Here is a 20603-nt window from a genome sequence, read left to right as displayed (position 1 = left end):
GCCAGATGTCCCAGCCCAGAAGGTACAGATGAGGAGTTTAAGCAGAGATTGTTTGCAGGGAAGGTCAAGGAAAGCTCTGGATGTCACTGCTTAGTCCCCAGGGTCCTCCAGGCCACATATTTGCACAATCACACTTACACACATACGTTTACACACAGTCACACCCACCCACCAACCCACCCACTCACACACACACTGACACACATTCACACACACACTCACACACTTACACACATGCACACTCACCCACACCCCACCCACATTCACACACACCCACACACTTACAAATACACCCTGTCCCACAAATTCACACACGCACTTGACACACCCACATACATTTACACATACACTCACCCCCCACACTCACAACTCTCACATACACTGATACACACTCACGCAAACGTGCATCTGCCAGGGAGGGTTTCTGGCATCTCTGCCATGCACCCTGACTCCACCCCTGTCCCGGAGTTGGAACCTGGAGGATGTTGACCGTGGAAAAAGGGACACAGCTGCCTGGACCTCAGCCCGCATACTACTTTCCAGGGAGTAGACTTCATTGAGGAACTGCCTGCCTCCCCCAAAGGGCCAGGGAGCTCCATGGGGGCTGTGGCTGGGCTCGGAGCCCAAGTCTGGTAGTGACTGGCGAGCTCGTGGGGTCTAATAAGGCATGTTCCTGCATGCTGTCAGCTGCAGGTGGAGGCATATAAGTCCTATGCAGCAGGGAGTGGGCTTCTGGGCCAGCTGTGCACTCTCTGTGGATGCTGGGAGGGTCCTTTAGCCTCTTTAGGCCTCAAATTCCTTATCCATACAATGGGAATATGGTAATACCACTCATAGGTTTCCTGCGGCAACTGAACAGGTTAGTGGAGGTGATGTGAGTACAGTCATCACGCAGTGCAAGACTGTGAGGACAGTGCTGGAAGCTATGCTCCAGGGCCCTTGTGGCCCCAGGGAGTGGCACCGGACCCCTTCCTCTGTCAGACCCCTGTTCATGCTAGTGCCCCCCAACCTGGGAGCGTCTCTCCCTGGCACTGTCTTCTTTGATCAGGTTGGATGCTCTCTGGTTTTGGCACTGAGTGGGATGAACCATGTGAAACACTGTTGGGCCTTGATATCACAGGTTTTCACCTGCTGCCCCACCCCTGGGTACTGGCCTCGCACCTGGTGGATGCTGCTCGGGCTCCCCAGGAGACGCTGTGTTGCGGCTGCTCCACGAGGCTGCGCTCTGTCCCGTGCATGTCCTGGCAGCAGCCCTGCCCCCTGTCTCTGGGTCTCCAGCCCTGCCCAGCCCTGGCCGCTCTGTTGCACTGAGGCCCTGCAGGAGGTCCTGGAGGAACCAGGGCTGGGTCACCTTCTCAGATCAGGTGTGGCCCTCCGTCTCAACTCAGGCGATTCTCAGAAGGGTGGCTGTTCCTGGGGTGGGTAGGTGCGGGGGAGACGTGGGAGAGGTGGTGGTCCCAACTGTCAGGGGCTGGGGCTAACCTGGAGCCCCTGCAGCTGCAGGCTGGCGCCCCTGTAGAAGGCCAGCGCGTCGCTCCTGTGCCTGCTCAGCTGGGCCGCCACATGCAGGCTCTGGTCCTCCAGCTTGTCGTAGAGTGTGCGGACGCTGAAGTCCTCCAGGGTGTGGGCTGCAAGCGGCTTCCCTGGAGGAAGGGGCCCTGGGCTCAGCAGCTCCCTTCTCCCGTGGGGCTCTGCAGGCAGGATGCAGGGGCAGAGGAGCGCGGAGGCCTGCCTGCAGGGGAGGCCGGCTCAGCAGAGGAGCTGACATGGGCAGGTGGGTCGTCCCCCCAGCCCAGCTCCTGACCCGCACAGTGAGGACCCAGAGCTCTGGCCGCTCTCCAACCTCACCACCTGAGGGCGTCCAGAGAGCCACTCACACCTCCTGGGGCCTCAGTCTGTCTGGAAAATGGGAATACAACAACTCTCCAAATGCCCATTTCTAGGTTTTGTAGTGAGGCTCAGAGGGATGGCATGGACTGCCATTAACTGTCAGTAGAAAAGCCAGCTGCTTCCCACATGTGCACCTGGTGTGGTGGGGGGGAGGGCAGAGGGAGGAGGGTGGGGCGGTTGTACCTGGGCCCCGGGCAGTGGCTTTCCTCCAGGAATCAGCTCCTTTCTCGGAGCCCCAGGGACCAAGGTCCTCAGAGAATGGAAAGCTGAAGAGAAGCAGCAGCCTCAGAGCCTGCACATAGCTGGCCCCGAGCTGGTCGGGGGCTACGAGAGGTGAGCTGGCAGGAGGGGACTCACCGGTCCTCAAGGGGCACAGGCTCTGTGGGCATGAGAGGCTCCCCGAGGCCCCTCCACTGAGGCCCCTGAGCCCTCACAGGGCAGGCCTGGGCCGTGGAGGAGGGTCTCAGCACAAAGCCCAGGCTGGTCAGCAGCGTGGTTGCCAAGCCAACAGTCAGCAGCACCCCTGCGGGGGTGGGGGTGGGTGGGGAGCTGTGACAGCAGCAGTCCCCACTTTCTCTTCCTGCTGCCTCTGGGCCCTAACCCTCCTGAGCCTCCTGTCAACAGCCCTCACTCCTGCCTCCGGGGGTAACCCAGTCACCGTCCTACTGGGGGTCCTCCTCCACCCTGGATTCTTTGGGGGTGGGGTGGGGGGTGCCTTCCTGGGATGCTGCTGCCCCAGGGCCAGGCCCTTGAGCCTCAGCTGCTATGGGCTGCCTGTCTCCCCCCAGCCCCTTGGACAGGCTCAGCCTGGACAGCAGACCTGGCTCATGAATACGGAGGGAAGAAGGCGGGAGACCTGCAGAGGAGGCAAGAACAGGCACCTCTGGACACTTCCACTCAGGGACCCTGCTCACTGAGGCAGGGACCCCAGGACCCATAGGAGCAGGGGGTTGAGACAGGAGGCCCAAGAGGGAATTTCAATATTCCTTGCCTGGCAGAGGAAGGCCAGGTTTCAAGGACAAGTTTGTCGTCTTGGTCCCCCACCCCCTGCAACCCTGCTCCTCCATTCTGTGGTCAGTACCTGAGATTGCCGCCCAGTCTGGGCCCAGATTTGGCGGCTGGTGCCTGAGGACACCATGCCTCGCAAGGTGATAGGGTGAGGAGGGCTGCACAGGGGGCAGGCCCGGGTCGCAGGCCACCCCTTGCTCCTTCACCAGCACCACGGCTAGGCTCTCGGGCAGCCCGTTGTCGTGAAATACGTACGTGCCTGGATCTACAAACTGGTGAGCAAACCTAGGGGTGAAGGGCCAGAATATGGGGACAGTCTGAGGGCCACAAGCTGTGGCAGGGGCTCCCCCTAGAGTAATGTGGCCCAGGGAAGCTGCCCATGACCCTCACCCCTGACATGGTCTGAGGCCCCCACTTTCCCCCGTGCCCTCCTGGCGCCCACCCTGGAGCGGCTGTGACCTGCACTCTAGGAACCAGGTAGCCTCACCACAGTCACCTGGAGAAGCTGAGGCGTGTCTCCCGCACCAGGCGTTCGAGCTGCCTGAAGGCCCCGAAGTCCCAGTGGGGGTTGCTGTTGAACAGGTGCTGTGTCTGGTATATAGGGTAGTGACTGGCTGAGCGATCTGTGGAGTGAGCCGCTCGGCCTGAGCTCCAGGGGCTTCTGAAATCGCAGCCCCGGGCAGCCCATACCCTGTCCCCAGGATGCTGTCCTGTGAAATAAACCTGGTGCCAGGTGAGACCCTTCCCCCTCAGCCCACAGAGAGAGATGCCCCCCTGGGGTGAGCACAGCTGGACACCCGGTGCCCTATGGGGTGGGGTCTGTCCACCTCTGAACCCTGGCAGGTGGCACAGGGCAGGCACACAGCCAGTGCTCAGTTCCTGTTAGTGGGGAAGATGGGCAGAAGCACGGGTCTGGGTCTGGCCACTCCCTCTGACCAGGCCTGTCTCCTGCCTCTCAAGATGTCACAGAGGTGAAGACTGAGGTTGAGAGGTAGGACTACCCAGGCCCATGGGATTACGGGTGAGCTGGGCCTGGAAATGTCCAAGCTGGGGCTCACTCTGCTTGAGTCCTTTTCCTTTCTGGCCCCATCACCCTCGCACTGCTTTGTGTGGGGGAACTTGGGCAGCTACTCCATGTGTGAAACCAAACCCTCGGTCTGCTTCTACGCGGGCTGGGTGCCTGTTCTGTTCAGATCTGATTAATGCTGAGATCTTCAGCCACGCCTGGAGAAACACCTCCTCTTGAACCTTCAATGTGTGCTGTCTCTATACTGATTGCTAAAGCACTTAGAAAGATAGTTTACATTTGTGAGCTCTCTGCCCTATATTTTTGCTTTTGGAATCCATTCTTTAAAAAACCTACTGGAGAAGAAAAAAAAGGCCTGCCAGGCACTGGCCGCCCTCTCACCTCTGTCTCATTGGCTACCTACCTCGTGTCAGTGATGTTGTGATTGTGTGTGTGTGTGTGTGAGCAGGTGGGGTGCCCAGCCCCACAGCAGCCCCCAGGGAAGCACCAGGTGGGAGAACGACAGGGAATCAAGTCTGATGAGGGCCTGACCAGTGCTTACTGCGTGGAGGATGAACGCTGAGCCTCTCTCACCAGTGAAGCTGTTTCAGAGGAGCACTCAGGCTTGTGCTGTGAGGGTCCAGTGGTGGGGGAGGGGTGTCACAGAGAGGCAGGCTTCAGCTCATTATGGGGAAGACAATCTTTATAAATCAAGGCATCCAAGATGGACAGGCTACTGAGCAGGTGTAGGGTCTGACCCCGGCACAGGGAAGCCCTGTAGACGGGCTGGAGCACAGGTCAGAGGTCACCTTGGTGAGACCCCTCTCCTCCCAAGGTGCAGAGGTCTGGCAACCCCATTCGGAGCTGGAACAGCAGGTCTGAGATATGGAATCCAGGCCCCAGTGAAATGACCGGTCAGGCCAAGAGCAAGAGCGCAGCCCTGGCCTGTGACTCACTACTGCGAATCTGGTCTGTATGTGAGATCACTGGACACCTGGGTGGGGAATGGTGATAGAGTCAGAGTGGGACTCACTGTGGGGAAGAATGTGAAGCTGGAAAAGAACCACATCCCCTGCTGCCAGGCAGACCACTGGGTTTGGAATGTGGGGGTGGATGCTGGGATCCTGGGGGGCACGCTGCCCTGGGCCTGGGGTCCAAGGTTGCCTCTGCCGCCTTGGGCTGGACACAGGTGGACCTGGGAGAGTTCAGGGGAGGAAAGTTAGAGGACCAGGGCCTGCCTGGGGGTCCCATGCCTACCTTTGTGCCCTGCCCCCACCCCCCTGGTCTAGATTCCCTTTAAGGAGAAAAGATCGTCTTCCCACATGAACTGTGACCCTTGCCAGACTGGGGGATCCCTCACTCCTTCAATCCCCACTGGGAAAGCTCACCGAGGAGGAAGGCATCAAGTGTGTCCCCGCTGGAGATGAGCAAGCCAAGGAGGCCGTGGGGGCTGCACAGGACGAGATGGACCCTGGCACTGCCCTGGAAGGACGGGTCTGGACCCAGTGTGTGCGTTACCTCCTAATGACAAAGCACAGCACTGAACACCTTGGGGGAGGGGCAGGGAGACTTGCAGCGTTGGATGGATGGAAGTCCAGACCAGCCCCTGGTGAGGCTCGACGAGGCTCAGTGGTGCCCACCCCACCTCCCCCAGGACATGTCTCCTTCCTCACTGAGCTTGCCCAGGTGACGTCCTGACCTGGGCTCTTTCTTGTTTTCAGGAAATACCCTTGACTCAACTCAGGCCTTTTCCTCTCTTTTCTCTCCACCTGCAAACGTCCTACTTACAGAGAAACTCGGAAACCTCACCCCATCACCCCACATCTGCTGTCCAGTCCTGGGCCAGATGACCCTTCCGACCTTTTCAGTGGTGAGCAGACACAGTGGTCTAGAACCTCTGGTGCACAAGCATCCAGAGTGAGCTGGACCTGCGTCCAGGCCGTGATCCTCCGTCTCAAGTCCCTGAAGAGAGCCAGGGCCACACCCTGGTGGCCAGGAGACAGGCCTGCTCTGTAGCTGGAGGTCTGGGCTGGACAAGACTCTGGTTGGGCGGCTGCAGGGTCACACCATCTCTGTGACGTGTGGAGGGCCTACCGGGATGTGAAGCTAATGGTTTCCAAGGCCCTCTGGCGTTCAGATGGGATGGTTGACACTGACATGAGGAATACCACTACTGCCTCCTGCCTGCCCTTCCCTGTAGCCACAGATGGACATTCATCCAGGCAGCCAAGGACCAGGTGAGCAGGCTGGTTCACAGATGGGCATTTCTTCCACATCCTGGCTTTTTTAGATGGCGCCTGATTTTTCTATAGCCGCCGGGCCTGGGCGGCTTCATCTTTCCTTCTCCAGTGGGCAGAGCTGCCCTTCCATTCCAATCCTTCCTTGAGCTGGGCTCACCCTCTGGATGCTGCCTGCAGCCTCGTCGTTCATGCTGAGGATCAGATTCCTGTTGGGCCCCGAGGCCAGGGAGAGTTGGGCGACCCTGGCCAGACACTGGGCATCACAGAGCTCCTCTGCGGAGACATACTCCTGGCACTGGCAGCTGTGGGAGAGGACGGGGTCTGTCTCAGGTAGTGTGAGGCCACGCGGGCCCCTTCAGAGGGATGTGAGCTGCCTGAGCTGCGCTTTCCGTGGGGAACCTGAGGTGACTGGACCACACACGCTCATGCACTGCTCCTGCACTGGCTGGGGCATCTCCCAGGATGAGAACCATGCTTGGGATGAAAATGTCATCCTGGGGGTGGGGTGTGGGAAGGCTCAGCACTTTGGCTTGGCTTCCTGCCAGGAAGAGGGATGCAAGAGCCAACGGTTCAGCCAGAACTCTCTTATTTATCTTCCTCTCCACTGCCCGCTCCACCAGTGCAAAAGTCAGCTGGCAGTCTAGAACTCGGGGCCAAATCAGGACCCCCTTGACTCAGTGTCCAATCCGGGTTAGCTCCTGGCAGTTACTGGGGGCCAGGGCCTGGGGTGTGGACCTCACTTTCCCTGCTCCGGCACCTCCTCAGCCCGGCTGCTTGTCCCCACTGCTCTGGCTGGCTCCCTGCTCGAGGTGCGCACACAGGGGGCGTTCTGGGAGGAGCTTGTAGCATGTGGCTCAACCTGGGTCCTGCCAATGCCTCTGGGACGGGCCCTCTGGGGACAGTCAGGACCTGCCTGGGGTGGTGGCTTCACTGTGGTCTAAGCAGCTTGTCATACTCACATGCCCAGCCTCGCGCTGAGCTGGCCTCCCGCCGGGTGACAGAAGGAAGAGCAGTTGTGCTGCCGGGGGGACACACAGGTGCGGGTGGCAGCCAAGAGGACGTCCCCAGGCAGACAGCGCTCTACGACCTGTGAGGGGGAGAGGAGGTCCCTGACCTCAGCACCTGCAGCCTGGGGGCACCGCAGAACATTCCAGAGACGGTGCAGAGTCTCGGGGAACCAGCCCTCTCAGGCCCGAGTAGGCAATGAAGGAGCTGGCCAGATGGTGACATGAAGGACAGACGCCCTGATGGCCTTAGACAGCAGCTCCTCATCCAAGCTGAGGGCCCTCAGCTGAGCGCAGACGTGGGCGAGACCCGGGAGCTAGGCTGGTGAGTGGTTTTCAAACTTCAGTGAATATCATATCTATTTGGGGGCTGCTGGAAACCCAGTTTGTTGGGTCCCACTCCTGGAGTTTCTGAGTCAGTGGGTCTGGGGTGGGGCTTGAATGTTTGCATTTCTAACAAATTTCCAGGTAATGCTGATGCTGTCAGAGTCAAGATCACATTTTGAGAACCCCTAGCTTCCAAGGTGGCGCTTGAGGTAAAGGACCCACCTGCCAATGCAGGAGACATAAGAGAACATGGGCTCAGTCCCTGAGTTGGGAAGATTCCCTGGAGAAAGGAATGGGAACCTACTCCAGTATTCCTGGCTGGAGAATCCCATGGAAAGAGGCGCCTGGTGGGCTATAGTCCATGGGGTCCCAAAGAGTCAGATATGACTGAAGCAACTTATGCACACAGTCTACAAAAGGTAGGGGAGAAGAGCTCAGACAGGGATGGACCTCTGGAAAGTGAGAACAGGATTTTGGGCTCCTGGGCACGCTGGAAGCCAGCCAGGCTGGAGCCATGGCCAGAGCTGGTGCCTGTTTCCATCTGGTAGGGATAAAGCAGCCTCAACCTGTTCTCCTATCAAGGAGCAGGGTCTTCCATGGGGAAGGGAGAATTGCCTGAGGAAGGGTATGGGTGGGAGGAGGTGGTGAGAGAGCAGCGTTCCAGTTGGAGTTGGAGTTGCCATCGGACCTGAGTGGGCAGGTGGCCCTGGGGTCCTGGCAGTCGTCTCATATACTGACTGAGCTGTAGTAAGCACAGAGGTGTCAGCCAGGGTCAGCACAGAGGCTTCTGTACCACGAGCTGGTTGAGTGAAGTGTCCCCATGAAGAGATTGCTGTCTTTTAAGAAGAATAACTGACTCAGTGGACACAAGTTTAAGCAAACTCCAGGAGATGGTGAAGAACAGGACAGCCTGGCATTCTGCAATCCATGGGGTTGCGAAGAATTGGACATGACTTAGTGGCTGAACAACAAGTCAGATACAGAGCCTCCAGAGATGGCTGTGAGGGGAGGGTGCCCATGTCTCGCTGCCAGCAGGGCTTTGTGCCTCGTGAGGGACACTGTTCCTCCTCCAGCCTCCTGGACCACACAGGATGGTCACCCACTGCAGGGACAACTCCCAAGACCCTTTGCAAAACTGAGGCTCTGTGGTTTTATGACAGGGAGAGAGCCCAAGGTCTTCCCACTTACGCAGGAGGTCATCCCCACCCTGGCAGGCAGAGAGACTGTGTGGATGGTGTTCCCCTCCCTCTGCCTGCCCCACTGAGGCCCTGGGGCTACCTGGGGCTGACAGTCCTCCTCACTGCTGCTCTCTTCATCATCGTAGGACTTGTGTCCTGCCTGGCAGATGCAGGAGCTGTCCGACTTCTGAAAGACCCTGTTCAGGCCCCGACACGTGCAGTGGGAGGCACCTGGGGAGAGAGGAGTCCCTGGCACCTGGCAGGGAGCCAGACACAGCCAGGTGGGGGATAGAGACCTGCCTTTGCAAAGTACTGACCTTGAGGGTCTTCGAGGGGTTGAATGAGATCTTCCAAATCTTAACCCTGACTTCACATTAGAATCATCTTTTAAAAGTGTTTAAAAGCTATCAATGTCTGGGTCCCCTTTAGACTAATTAAATAAAAATCTCTGAGGTGAGGGCAGAACAGCTACCTTTTAAGAAGTGCCCAGAGGGCCTTATTGTACAGCCAGGGCTGAGAACTAGTGGCATGAGGGATATTAGCTCCTCGACCAGGGGTCGAACCCACATCCCCTGCTTTGGAAGCATGGCGTTTTAACCACTGGACTGCCAGGGAAGTCCCTGATTAGCATATTTGATAAATTAAATGACGAGATGAAGAATTTCACAGGGGAACAGGGAACTATAAAAGACTAACAGAAATTCTAGAACTGAAAGATTCAATAGCAAAAAATAAAATATCTTTAGAAATATTTAATAGCATATTATATGGAGCTGAATAGTCCATGGGGCCTCAAAGAGTTGTACACATCTAGGTGGAGCTGAAGAGAAGATAAAGTAGAATATAGGTCTGAAAAAACCACCCAGATTGAATGTCAGAAAGAGAAAATAAAAGATGAAAAATGCAGAAAATAGTGCAAGAGACATGTGCATGGTGAAAAGAGATAACATATAATTTGAGAGCCAAAGGAAAGGAGAAAGGACAAAACAGAGTAAATACTTAAAAATATTAACAAACATAATGGTTGAGAATGTCACAAAATTAAAAGACATCCAACTACTTGAAAAGTACTAAAGAAACTCAAATAGGATAAATACAAAGAAAAACTGCAGGAAAAAGCTTCAGGTACATTCCTAGAAACCAAAGATAATGAGAAAATCTTAAACCACCCAAGAAAAAGGAAAATTACTTGCAGAGAGTAAATAAGGCACATATATAAGACTTCTCAACAGAAATAGAAAGCCAGAAACAACGGAACTGTATTTTTAAAATGCTGAAAGAAAATAACTGTCAAGCTAGAATTTCCCACTTAGCTAAAATGTGTTATAGGCTAAAGCTGAAAAGAGACATCTTTAGACAAATAAAACATTAGAAGATGAAAATTTAAAAGCTAATAATGTTTACAATAACAGCAAAAGGTATCAAATACCTAGTAATAAAGTTAATTCTCTGATGGCTCAGCAGGTAAAGAATCTGCTTGCAGTGCAGGAGACAGGAGATACAGGTTTGATCCCTGGGTTGGAAAGATCCCCTGGAGGAGGAAATGGCGACACACTCCAGTATTCTTGTCTGGAGAATCCCATGTACAGAGGAGCCTGAGGGCAACAGTCCAAAGTGTTGCAAAGAGTAGGACACGACTGACAACTAAGCACAATGTTAATTAATTATATGTGTGTGTGCTAAGTAGCTTCAGTCATATCTCTTTGGGATCCCATGGACTGAGTGGGTTACCTTACTCTCCTCCAGGGGATCTTCCTGATCCAGGGATCGAACCCATGTTCTCTTATGTCTTCCACATCAGCAGGTGGGTTCTTTACCGCTACTGCCGTCTGGAAAGCCCTTAAAATAAACCTTAATATAGAACCTCTATGTCTTCTATTTTGTTCTTCTTCTTAAGTTTGTCTTAGCTACTTGTGGCCCTTGAATTTGCAAATAATCAGATCACATCCACGAAGATCTTGCTGGAATTTCTCTTGGATTGCAGAGAAACAACAGATCCTTTGGGAGAGAGCTGACAGCTTTATTTTATTGAGGCTTCTAATCCTCAAACATGGCTTAATTTTCATTATTTATGCTCTTTTTACTATCCTAGGTAAAGTCTTCTGGCTTTGTCTGTGGATATCAGCCCACATTGGGGCAGGGCTGGAATGAGCCCCCATTGAGGCTAGATGTGTGTGACCCGTGGGATCTAAATTTCCCTCTGTGGGATTGTCTGATTAAATCTTCTGCTGGCACAATGGACCAGCAAATGAGTCACACAGCAAAAGCCATGTGAAGGCCACGTCTTTGAAATGAAGGCAGGTGAAGGGGTCAGCAAGGGGTCCCTGGCTCACAGCTCTGCCTCTGATGCCCTGCAGGGCTTCGGAGCTGCAGCACCGGATCAGGATCCAGCCAGGCAATCTCAGGGTCCCAGCCAACACCCCATCCTAGCCTTTGGAGCAGGCCTGGCCCTCAGGCTCTCTGAGGGTGTTCCTCCTACTCCCTGTCTGCGTGTTGAAGTCACCGCCCAGACTCATCTCATCCACGCACACGACTCCACTCAGGGCTAAGGTGGCTTCCTGAAACCTTACACCACTGACCCTCAAAGCTGCAGGGACAGGAGACCTGGTGTGTTTGGAGTCCCTGTGTGCAGACAAGGGCAGCCAGCCAGCTGGCTGCCTGTGAGACTCACCTGGTGGAGAGAAGGCAGAACTCCCGCAGGGCAGGCAGCCTGCCTGGCCTGGCTGGGCGCTGAAGGTGCCTGCGGGGCAGGGCAGGCACTCTCCCACTCTGCCCGCCTGGCTGCTATTCTGGAAGGTTCCAGGTGGGCAGGGCCTGGGGCTGGGGGTCCCGGCAGGACAGTAGTGCCCCAATGGGCAGGGCTGGCTGTAGTAGTTCTCTGTCCCTGTGGGGAGTGGAGGGGTTTCTGAGGCATGGGCTATAGTGAAGGCAGGGACAGATGCTGGGCAGCCTGTGTCCTATTCCTGGGCTCCAGCTTCACCCTGTGGCTTGTACAGTGCTGTGCACGGTCTGATTCATAGGTCTTCATCCAACATCAGGACAGATGTGATGTCCCCCTGCTCCCTGCTCCTTCACCTGTGTCCTCCGTGGGTCTGAGCTACAGGCCTGTCCCCCGCACACCCCTAGGGTTCTGCCGGCCTCTCCACCTGCCACCTCTGTCCTCCCCACCAGGCTCAGCCCAGTTCCGACTCGAGGCCCAAGCCCTGCCCCCCTGCTCCCCACTCTCACCCTGGTGGCAACTGAATCCGGCGGGACAGGGCTGGCAGGGCAGTGCATCCAGGGCCCAGCTGTGGTAGGTGCCCGCTTCACAGAGCCGGCAGCAAGTCTCCTGGGAGACTCTGAGGCCACTTCCATTCAGGGCCTCAGAGCCCCCTGGGCACGCACGTGGATGGACACTGCCGGGGGGGCAGTAGAGGGGAAACATGCAGCTGCACAGACAAAGAGTCCAGGCCCCAGTTTCACGATGATGGTCTGTGATGTGGCTTCTTGTCTCACTAGTAGAGCCCGACCTCCCCCAGGCATGGGCCTTAAGCTGGTAAGCTGGCAAGGAGAGGGGGGCTCCACTATCACCCTAGATGGGGGCCTTCGGTTGCTTTGTGTCTGATGGGCCTAAGCATATCGCAGTGCCTTTCTGGAGGGGCTGAGCTGTGCCCAGGTGGCCAGGCCGTTGGGCAGCGTCCATGTCCTTGCTTCCTGCCCACCTCACCCTGGAAACGAGGATGTGTGGACTAGATAAGACTGGTGGGGCAGCTGGGGGAGTGGGGCTGCCAGGTGAAACACAAAGTGTGCAGTCACACTTGAATTTCAGATAAACAGTATAAATGCTCTCAAGCATTGCATGGGCCATAGTTACATGAGCAATTTACTTGGTTTACCTGAAATTCAAATGTAGCTGGGTTTCCTGCATTTTAATTTATTTACTTAAACCTGGCTGCCCTACAGGATGACCTTAGACCCTGATGAAGGGCATCTCAGTGCAATTTGCTTCCTCGCCCTCCTTCCCTGGGACAGAGGCTTAGAAGACAAGCAGAGGGCCCCCGGTGCTTGTCACTGAGCCCCGCTGTTTGGCCTGAATCCTTTGGGAACCTGAGGGCGTTGACCCCTGTTGGAGAGCCCGGAGGCTGAGACATGTTGGGGAGCCTCAGACTCACACGGTGGGGTTGGGGTACTCACAGCTGACCTGGGCCAGCATAGGTTGAGGAGCCAGCTGGGCAGGCATAGCCCCCAGGGCAGAGCGGGGGGACCCCAGTCTGGGGCCCGCAGTAGGAGCCAGCCCTGCAGGTGACCTCGGCCACAGCACCTGAGGGAGACAGAAACAGGCTGAGGGCCCTTGGCCTTGGGGGGATCCAAATGCATGGAACCAACCAAAGATTGAGTGGACACTGAGGGACCAGGCCGATGGTTTTCTAGGGCCAGCAGGTGGCCATGCAGTGCCTGTGTGATGTTCCCTGGGCCTCTTGTGTGAACTCCTGCGGTGCAGGGTTGGGGGCAGGGACTGGGAGGGATGAAGCACTGCAGTCTCACCTGCAGGGCACTCAGTTCCAGCTCTGCAGGGGGTTGCAAACACATTTGCGCGGCCGCTCTGCTCAGCCTCTGGGCAGTAGTGGCCAGGGGGGCAGAGTTCACAATCGTCCCGGGATGATGCCCCTGGCTCTGTCCGAAACGTTCCAGGTGGGCAGAGAAGGGCACCCTGACCACCTGGACACCAGTGGCCTGGAGGACATGGGTAGTCTTTGACGGAAGAGAGACCTGGGGCAAAGGCAGAAGGCAAGGAAGCTGCCCCCCAGTGCCTCTTGACTCTCCTCCCCAGAGGCTTCAGCATCCAGTCTGGGGATGGCCTCTTACCTGGGGAGAGGCAGTGGTAGCTGGCTGGGCAGGGGAGGCACTCTGCCAAACTCTGGGCCCCTTCTACTGCCAGGTAGGTGTGCTCCGGGCAGGCCTGAGGGGCTCCTGGGTGGGTGTTACTGCCTCCGGGGCAGTAGTGGCCAGCTGGGCAGGGCTGGATGGCCGAGGCCCCTGGAAGCAAGTTCAGGGCTCATGCTCCCTGCTCCCCAGCCCTTCTCAGGAGCTGCGCCCTCCAGGGTCACAGATGCCTCACCCGCTTTGCACCAATGCCCGGCAGGGCAAGGCCCACAGTCTTCTTGCTCCTTGGCTCCGGGGGCGACTGTCACAGTGTGAGGTGGGCACGGGGCGGGTTCTCCACTGCCCTCCGGGCAGTAAAAGCCTGAAGCACATGGATGGTGATGGGTCCCACAAGGCAGGGAGACTCTGGCCCATGGCAGGTGGGGCATAGCACTGGGATGGCGGTAGCCTGTGTTTGGAGCAGAGGCTTGGGGACTCTGTTGCCCAGGAGATGCGAGGTCTGAATGCCAGTCCTGGTTCCCCTAGCTTCTGTGTTTGTCAAATCAGTGACCATCCGGATTACATTGGGTGTGTACCGTATAGGATATTACATACATGTGGTATATGCAATTACACATACGTGTATCATGTACACATTAGACGTACAAAAACCAGGGTCGACTATTTTTAGAGTCTGTTTGTGACACATGGAAAAGGTCCTCTGCTAGGATGGGCCATGCAGTGAGGGCTGGACAGCCTTCTCTCTGCCTCTTTCACACCCCCAGGGGCAGGCAAAGGGAGCTGTTACCTTGTGGGCACTGCTTGGCACACAGCTGTCCCTGGGAACATGGGTGCTGGGGCTCCCTGGGGCCTGGTGTTGTCACTGCAGAGGTCCCAGGTGGGCAGAAATAACCGGCAGGACACTTCCCCCTCACCTGTCCATTTCTACCAGCCAGAGAGAGGGGAGGGTGTGAGACCAGGATGGAGTGGCTCTCCTGAGCCCAGTGCCCCAGGGTGGGGGAAGCCCACCCTGGCTTTGGGCACTCTCACTGTGACCCACGGTGTGTGTGAGAGATCTTTGAACTCTATCCCAGGAGCACGTGTGACTATATCCAAGCATGTGACAGAAAAAGTGAGCCCCTGGGTGTGAGCTCACACCTGAATCCCGCCCTGCCCCACCTTCCAGAGAAGCTGGGTGTCTGGGTATCTTCTCTCCATACGCAAGCTTGCTCACGGAGCTTGTGAGCAAGCCCAGGGGATAAGAGCAGGGCAAGCCCTCCAGGACAAGCTGGGGACCCTATGGCACTTGTGGCGTGAGAGGCTGGGGACAGCAGATACTGTCCCTACGTGTGCTCAGGGTCCCCTAGGCCCAGGATCGAGCCCCAGTCTGGCTTCCAGCTCAGCAGTGGGAGAAGGCAGGCTAGACCTAAAACTGGACTTCCTTTCCCAAGATGGGAGAGGAACCCCTAGATGGAGAGGCTCAGGAGCCTTGGCTGTCTCCTCACAGGCAAAAGACACTCCACTGGGAAGCAGGTTCTACTTCCAGCAGAACCTCCTCTGACGACATTGTTCCCAGCCTCCAGAGCTGCTTTGAGTAAGTGTGGGAACTCTTCCTGACCAGACTGCCAGCGTGCTTTTGCTTTGTCTGGCTGCTCTGAGCAGCCGGGCCTGCTACTAAGGTCTCGGGAGATGCTGGAAGAGAGGGAATCCCCTGGAGGTTGTGTGTCTCTGAACCAGGGGTGCAGCGTTCTTGTCCTGATTCCTGCTGCTCCACCCTGCAGACGGGTGAAACCTTGCATGTGTCTCCCACAGAGAGCAGGTGTCGGGTATCAGGTGGAATTTGGGCCACTTGCTCATTTGTCATTCTGTTTAAAGAAGATGCAGATTCTCTCTCTAGCCCAAGCTCCTCAAGCTACAGAAAACTCGGAAGGAGAGGCACAGGAAGAATTGCAACCTTCCCGCTAGCGTCTGTGTGGGATGCTGGGCGTCTGCACAGGACGCTGGTATCGTCCAGAGGCACGAAAGGTGTTACCTGTGAGGAGCTGCCCTGTTTTTAGGCTGGAACTGAGCAGAGCTATTTTCATTTCATATCACTTCTTATTCAGTTTGAATGTATATCATTTATTTTAAAATTTAGGTCTGTACTAATTGTCCTGGATTTCTAACTGTCTTTACGCACTTGTCAGGCTTCCCCTTCCTGTTCAGGCTATGCAGCCAGTGGTCTTACTGGCTGCCCTGGCCTCCACAGTTTGGAGACTCTGGGACAGGCTAAGGGACCCTGGGCCTCTTCATCCTGAGGGTGCACTTTGATGGCAGTGGCAGGGGTTGAATGACTGGGCTGTTACTCACCTGCAGTAGTGACCAGGGGGACAGACAGAGCAGTCACCCTCTTCCCGGAGGCCTGGCATGTCCTTGGGCGTGAAGGTCCCTGGTGGACATGGAGGTGGGGACCATGTTCCTGGAGAGGGGGAGCAGCTGGTAAAGGTGGCCAGTGGACGGCCTGGGCCCCACCTGTGCCTTGGACCTGCCCGGAAGGGTGGGCTCACAAAGGCATCTCTGTCCCAGGCCCCCCACCCATCAGTGCCTGCTGCCCTGAGGGCACCGGGTTTCTCAGGCGGCTTGCTTGGAGCTGATGGAGTGGTGACAGTGGTGCCCTCAGTCCCGCCCCCTGGGGTCACTGTCTCTTTACAAGAGGAACTCCCATGGAGGGTTTTCAAGGAGTCGTGGAGTGGTTTTGGGGGGAGGGGCTGTCTGGCTGTCTGGCGGCCTCCACGCATGCATCAGAGTCCTTGGGCTACCCCCCCAGCCCCTCATCACCCTCAGCCCCCTGCCGGGTCTGAGCAGGAGCCGCCTCCCTTCCCACTTCCTCCCTCCTAGGCCCTCTGCCTGGGCAGCACTCCTGTGGCTGTTCCATCCTCCATGACGCAGCACTCCCAATCCCATAACAGTCTTGGCCTTTGTCCTGGGGGGTGCCCTCTGGCTTTGCTGGCCTCAGTGTTTCCTTGTGCATGTAGGCTTGGCTGGTAGATACTAGTGCACATGCCCTGAATGGAAATAAATTCCCTGACAGAGGAAAAGGTTTAGAGGGAGCAACTGGAGTGGGAGTAAGAAGCTGAAAGGTGCAGGTTTAGTCTGGGGGGACGTTAAGAGTAAGAGCATCAGCACCTCAGTAAGGGGGTGCTGATGGTCTGGGTGGGGGTCTGGGTGGTCCAGGAGAGCCATCTCCCCCAAGGGGTGTGTGTGTGTAGTGTAGTGTATGTGTACTGTGTGTGTACTCTGTGTGTGTGCGTGTACTGTATGTGTAATATGTGTGGTGTGTGTGTACTGTATGTGTACTATGTGTGTGGTGTGTGTGCGTACACTATATGTGTACTATGTGTGGTTTGTGTGTACTGTGTGTGTGTGTACTATACGTGTACTGTGTGTGTGGTGTGTGTGTACACTATATGTGTACTATGTGTGTGTGTACTGTGTGTGGTGTGTGTGTACTGTGTGTGTGTGTACTATACGTGTACTGGGTGTGTGGTGTGTGTGTGTACACTATATGTGTACTGTGTGTGTGTGTACTGTGTGTGGTGTGTGTGTACTGTGTTGTGTATACTGTGTGTGTGGTGTGTGTGTACTGTGTGTGTGGGGTGTGTGTGTGTATCGTGTGTGTGTGACGAGTATGACATGCAATCATGGGACAACAGGCCACATTATTTGAATTTGGGATGTCCTAAATATTCTGGGCTAGGAGGTTGGTCATTTAAAAGGGGTATAACTTTCACACCATGGGTACAGGAAAGACAAATGTACACATCACTTGCAGATCAAACACTTGTAAATGTAACGTGCTTACCACCCTAAAATGGGCAGGAGAATTTTTTCCCACGTTTACCTAAGACATGACAAAGCTTGTGGACTTTTGTGGACACCTGCCTGTGTGCTGGGGTGCGCATGGGCCGCATGTGTTTGTGTGTGCGCATGTACTGTGTGTGCGTGTTTGTGCATCTGTAAGTGTGTGGGTGTTTGTGCATCTGTAAGTGTGTGTGCGTGCACCATGAGAGTGTGTAAGAATACATGTGTACAGGTGCTTGTGTGTGGACATGCTGGTGCAAGTGTGGGCTCCTGCACAGTGTGTTCTGGGCAAGCAAGTGCAGTTGCTATGTCTCGTCTGTCACGTCCCCAGAACCCTGATGTCACCGCAGGGCCCCTCTCCAGGCAGAGCTCAGGAGGCCACCCCAGACTATTGCCCCAGACTATTGCCCCAGACTAGCACAGCTGATGACAGCAGTCTGCCACCGTCTGTGGTCCAGGTGCTCGCTGGGGCCCCCAGAGTGGGTGCAGGGAGGAGGTGGGCACAGGGTGTGGGTGAGTCAATAGAGAGAGGGAAGAGAAACAAGAGGGTAGGGGGAGAGTGAGGTGTGGGGTTGAGTGGAGGGAGGATGGAGGCTGTGAGTCAGCTCTGCACACTGGCCTTCCTAGTGCAAGCTTGATGCCCCATGCACAGTAGGCCCTCTATGGATTGTGAACGAATGAATGAATGAAATGAAGGAAGGGGGTAGGATGGGGGAGTTACTGGGAAAGAAGAGAGCCTGGGAGACATGGGAACTGGGGGCTGCTGGGCATACCGGCTGGGCAGTAGGCGTGGGGTGGGCAGAGCTGGGGCGCTCTGGTTCCAGGATGCGGGCAGTAAAAGCCAGGTGGACACTGGAGGCAGGCGTCTGAGCCCGGGGAGGGTTGGTACTCTCCAGGACGGCACAGGGCAGGCCGAGCAGCCCCGGGTGGGCAGGAGTGGCCCTGGGCATTGGATGGAGAGCAAACCTCTGAGGGCCAGGCTGGGTGTAGTCAGGGGCCCTGGCTCGGGAGGGGCAGTGCCTTGTCTTTCCTTCTCAGTTTAGGCCCTGGTGCCTGGAGTGCAGGAGAACAGGAGGCTGGATGGGGTGACTGGGGAGCAGAGTGGGGTCTGGGAGACGGAGCTGCAGCCCCACCTATGAGGCCCTGAGAGCCCCTGCCTGAGACCGGGCCTTGGGGGTGCCTGGGTCCCCTCCTGCCTCACCCAGGGAGGTACCTGTGGGCAGAGCAGAGTGGTGGGACTAGGGGCCCTGGCGTCCAAGGGGCATTCAGAGCTGGCCACACAGGAGCCAGGGGCAGAGCCAAGGCCCAGGCTCGGGCAGAAGGAGCCAGCTGGGCAGGGCCTGCAACTCTCCTCAGAAACGCCACCTGGAGAGAGAGGTCCACACACTGGAGAGTCAGCCCTGGACAGGCTCCCTGCCAGGCCCACTGCTGTCTGCCAGGCCAGCACCAGGCCAGCACCTAGCCAGCACCATGAGTGTCAGTGAAAAGGCATGGCCAGGGTCTCCCCCAGGGCACCGCTGGTATTCTACAAGCAGAGCCTTGCATTGGGCAAGCCTGTCCTTGGTGTTTGGCCTGGACTCGTGTCCACCCAGGGAGCCCCAAGGAGCCAGACTGACAGACGCTCCTGCTGTGCTGTGGGCGTTGGCCTGTGGGACTGTGTGGGAGTTGAAGAGGGAGGGTCCCACGGCTGGGGGGTGGGAGGCACGGGTCAGAGGCTCACCTAGGCTGCTCCTTGTCCTCCCCACAGGGCAGGGAACAGGATGCAGGGTCCCCTGTGGGCAGTAGTGGCCTCTAGGACAAGGCCCATTGAGGGGGAAGGCAGCGTTTCTCCAGGGAGTGGAGCTAGAGGCGCCCCCCTCGCAGTAGTAACCAGCTGAGCAAGGTCCTTGGGCAGAGAGGTGAAGGCTTTCAGGGTAGCCAACGGTACTGCAAACCCGTGTCCCAGCCCTTCCCCATCCCTGCCTGCAGCCCCCAACCCTGGAGGCAGGAGAAGGTCAGGAAATAGGAATGACTTCCACACGGAGCCTGGGGGGTGGGGCAGCAGAGATTACAGCTGGCGCTAAGCTTGGGTTTGTAAGGACACCACTCTCCCCAGCCGCCATGGGCTGTGGGATGCTCTCAACCCCATTTTAAAGGGTCAGAGACTGAGGCCTGTGAGGTCAAGTGACTCATCCAGGTCACCCCTACACTGAGCACCTCACTGCTCCCAGCCTTGAGGCCCCTCAAGGGAGGGAGGAAGCAACAGGGTTCAAGAGAGGAGGTGCAGGAGGCTGCACTGAAGCCAGCTCCTGACATCTGCCATGGCCTCCCCCTGGGGAGGTTGTGCAGGGCTGCTGGTACCTACCCTCAGGCTGCCCATTGCCTTCCCCAGGGCAGTACGTCCCTGCAGGGCAGGGCTGGCAGGCCCTGGAGGAGAGAGCACCTTCCCGTGGGTTCAGGGTCCCCTCTGGGCAGGGATGAGGAGAGGGCGTCCCTGCTGGGCAGTAGTGACCTGTGGGGAGGCCAGAGAAGGAAGCTCTCAGTGTCTGGCTCCGAGACTTCCCTCATTCCGGGCAGAGCACACAGCCAGAGGGCGGGGGTGGGGTGACTGGCCCAGCGGGTAGAAGAGGCCAGCAGGCTTGGAATTCAGGCAGGGGATGGGAGTGCTGTTGGAGGTCTGTCCGGGGTGTGCCTTTGTGTGTGTGCACACCTGTGTGTGCACCTGTATGCATGTGTGTGTGCCTGTGTGCCCTTGTGTGTGTAGGTGTGCATGTATGTGCCCTTGTATGTGTGCACCTGTGTGTGTGCCCTTGTGTGTGTAGGTATGCATGTATGTACCCTTGTGTGCGTATGTATGCCTGTGTGTGCCTGTGTGTGTATGGTGTGTGTGCGTGTGAGTGTGCCCTTGTGTGTGTAGGTGTGCATGTATGTACCCTTGTGTGTGTGTGTGTATGTGTGTGTGCCTGTGTGCATGTGTGTGTGCCCTTGTGTGTGTGAGTGTGTGTGGTGTGTGTGTGTGTGCACACAGAGGCAGCAGCACTGTCTCTGGGGTCATTACTTAGTGAGACGTAGATGTGTATGGTCACGGGTGAGAGAGGAGCAGAGTGTTGTCTGGGAGAAAGCAGGTCATGTAAGCCCCCAGGTCTCTTCTGGAGAAATGGCTGTACCCACGACAGGCAGCCTGGCCACCTGGACACATGGCAGTCTTCTCTGGGGGTATTTGCTGAGAGTGAGTCAGCTCCCCACCCCAGGCAGAATTCTCCCGGGCCATCTGGTCTCATTTTGCAGA

This window comes from Odocoileus virginianus, chromosome 8 (genome assembly GCF_023699985.2).
Source record: "Odocoileus virginianus isolate 20LAN1187 ecotype Illinois chromosome 8, Ovbor_1.2, whole genome shotgun sequence".
Taxonomy (NCBI): domain Eukaryota; kingdom Metazoa; phylum Chordata; class Mammalia; order Artiodactyla; family Cervidae; genus Odocoileus; species Odocoileus virginianus.
The sequence above is the reverse complement of the archived record's forward strand: the minus strand, read 5'-3'. Positions refer to the sequence as shown.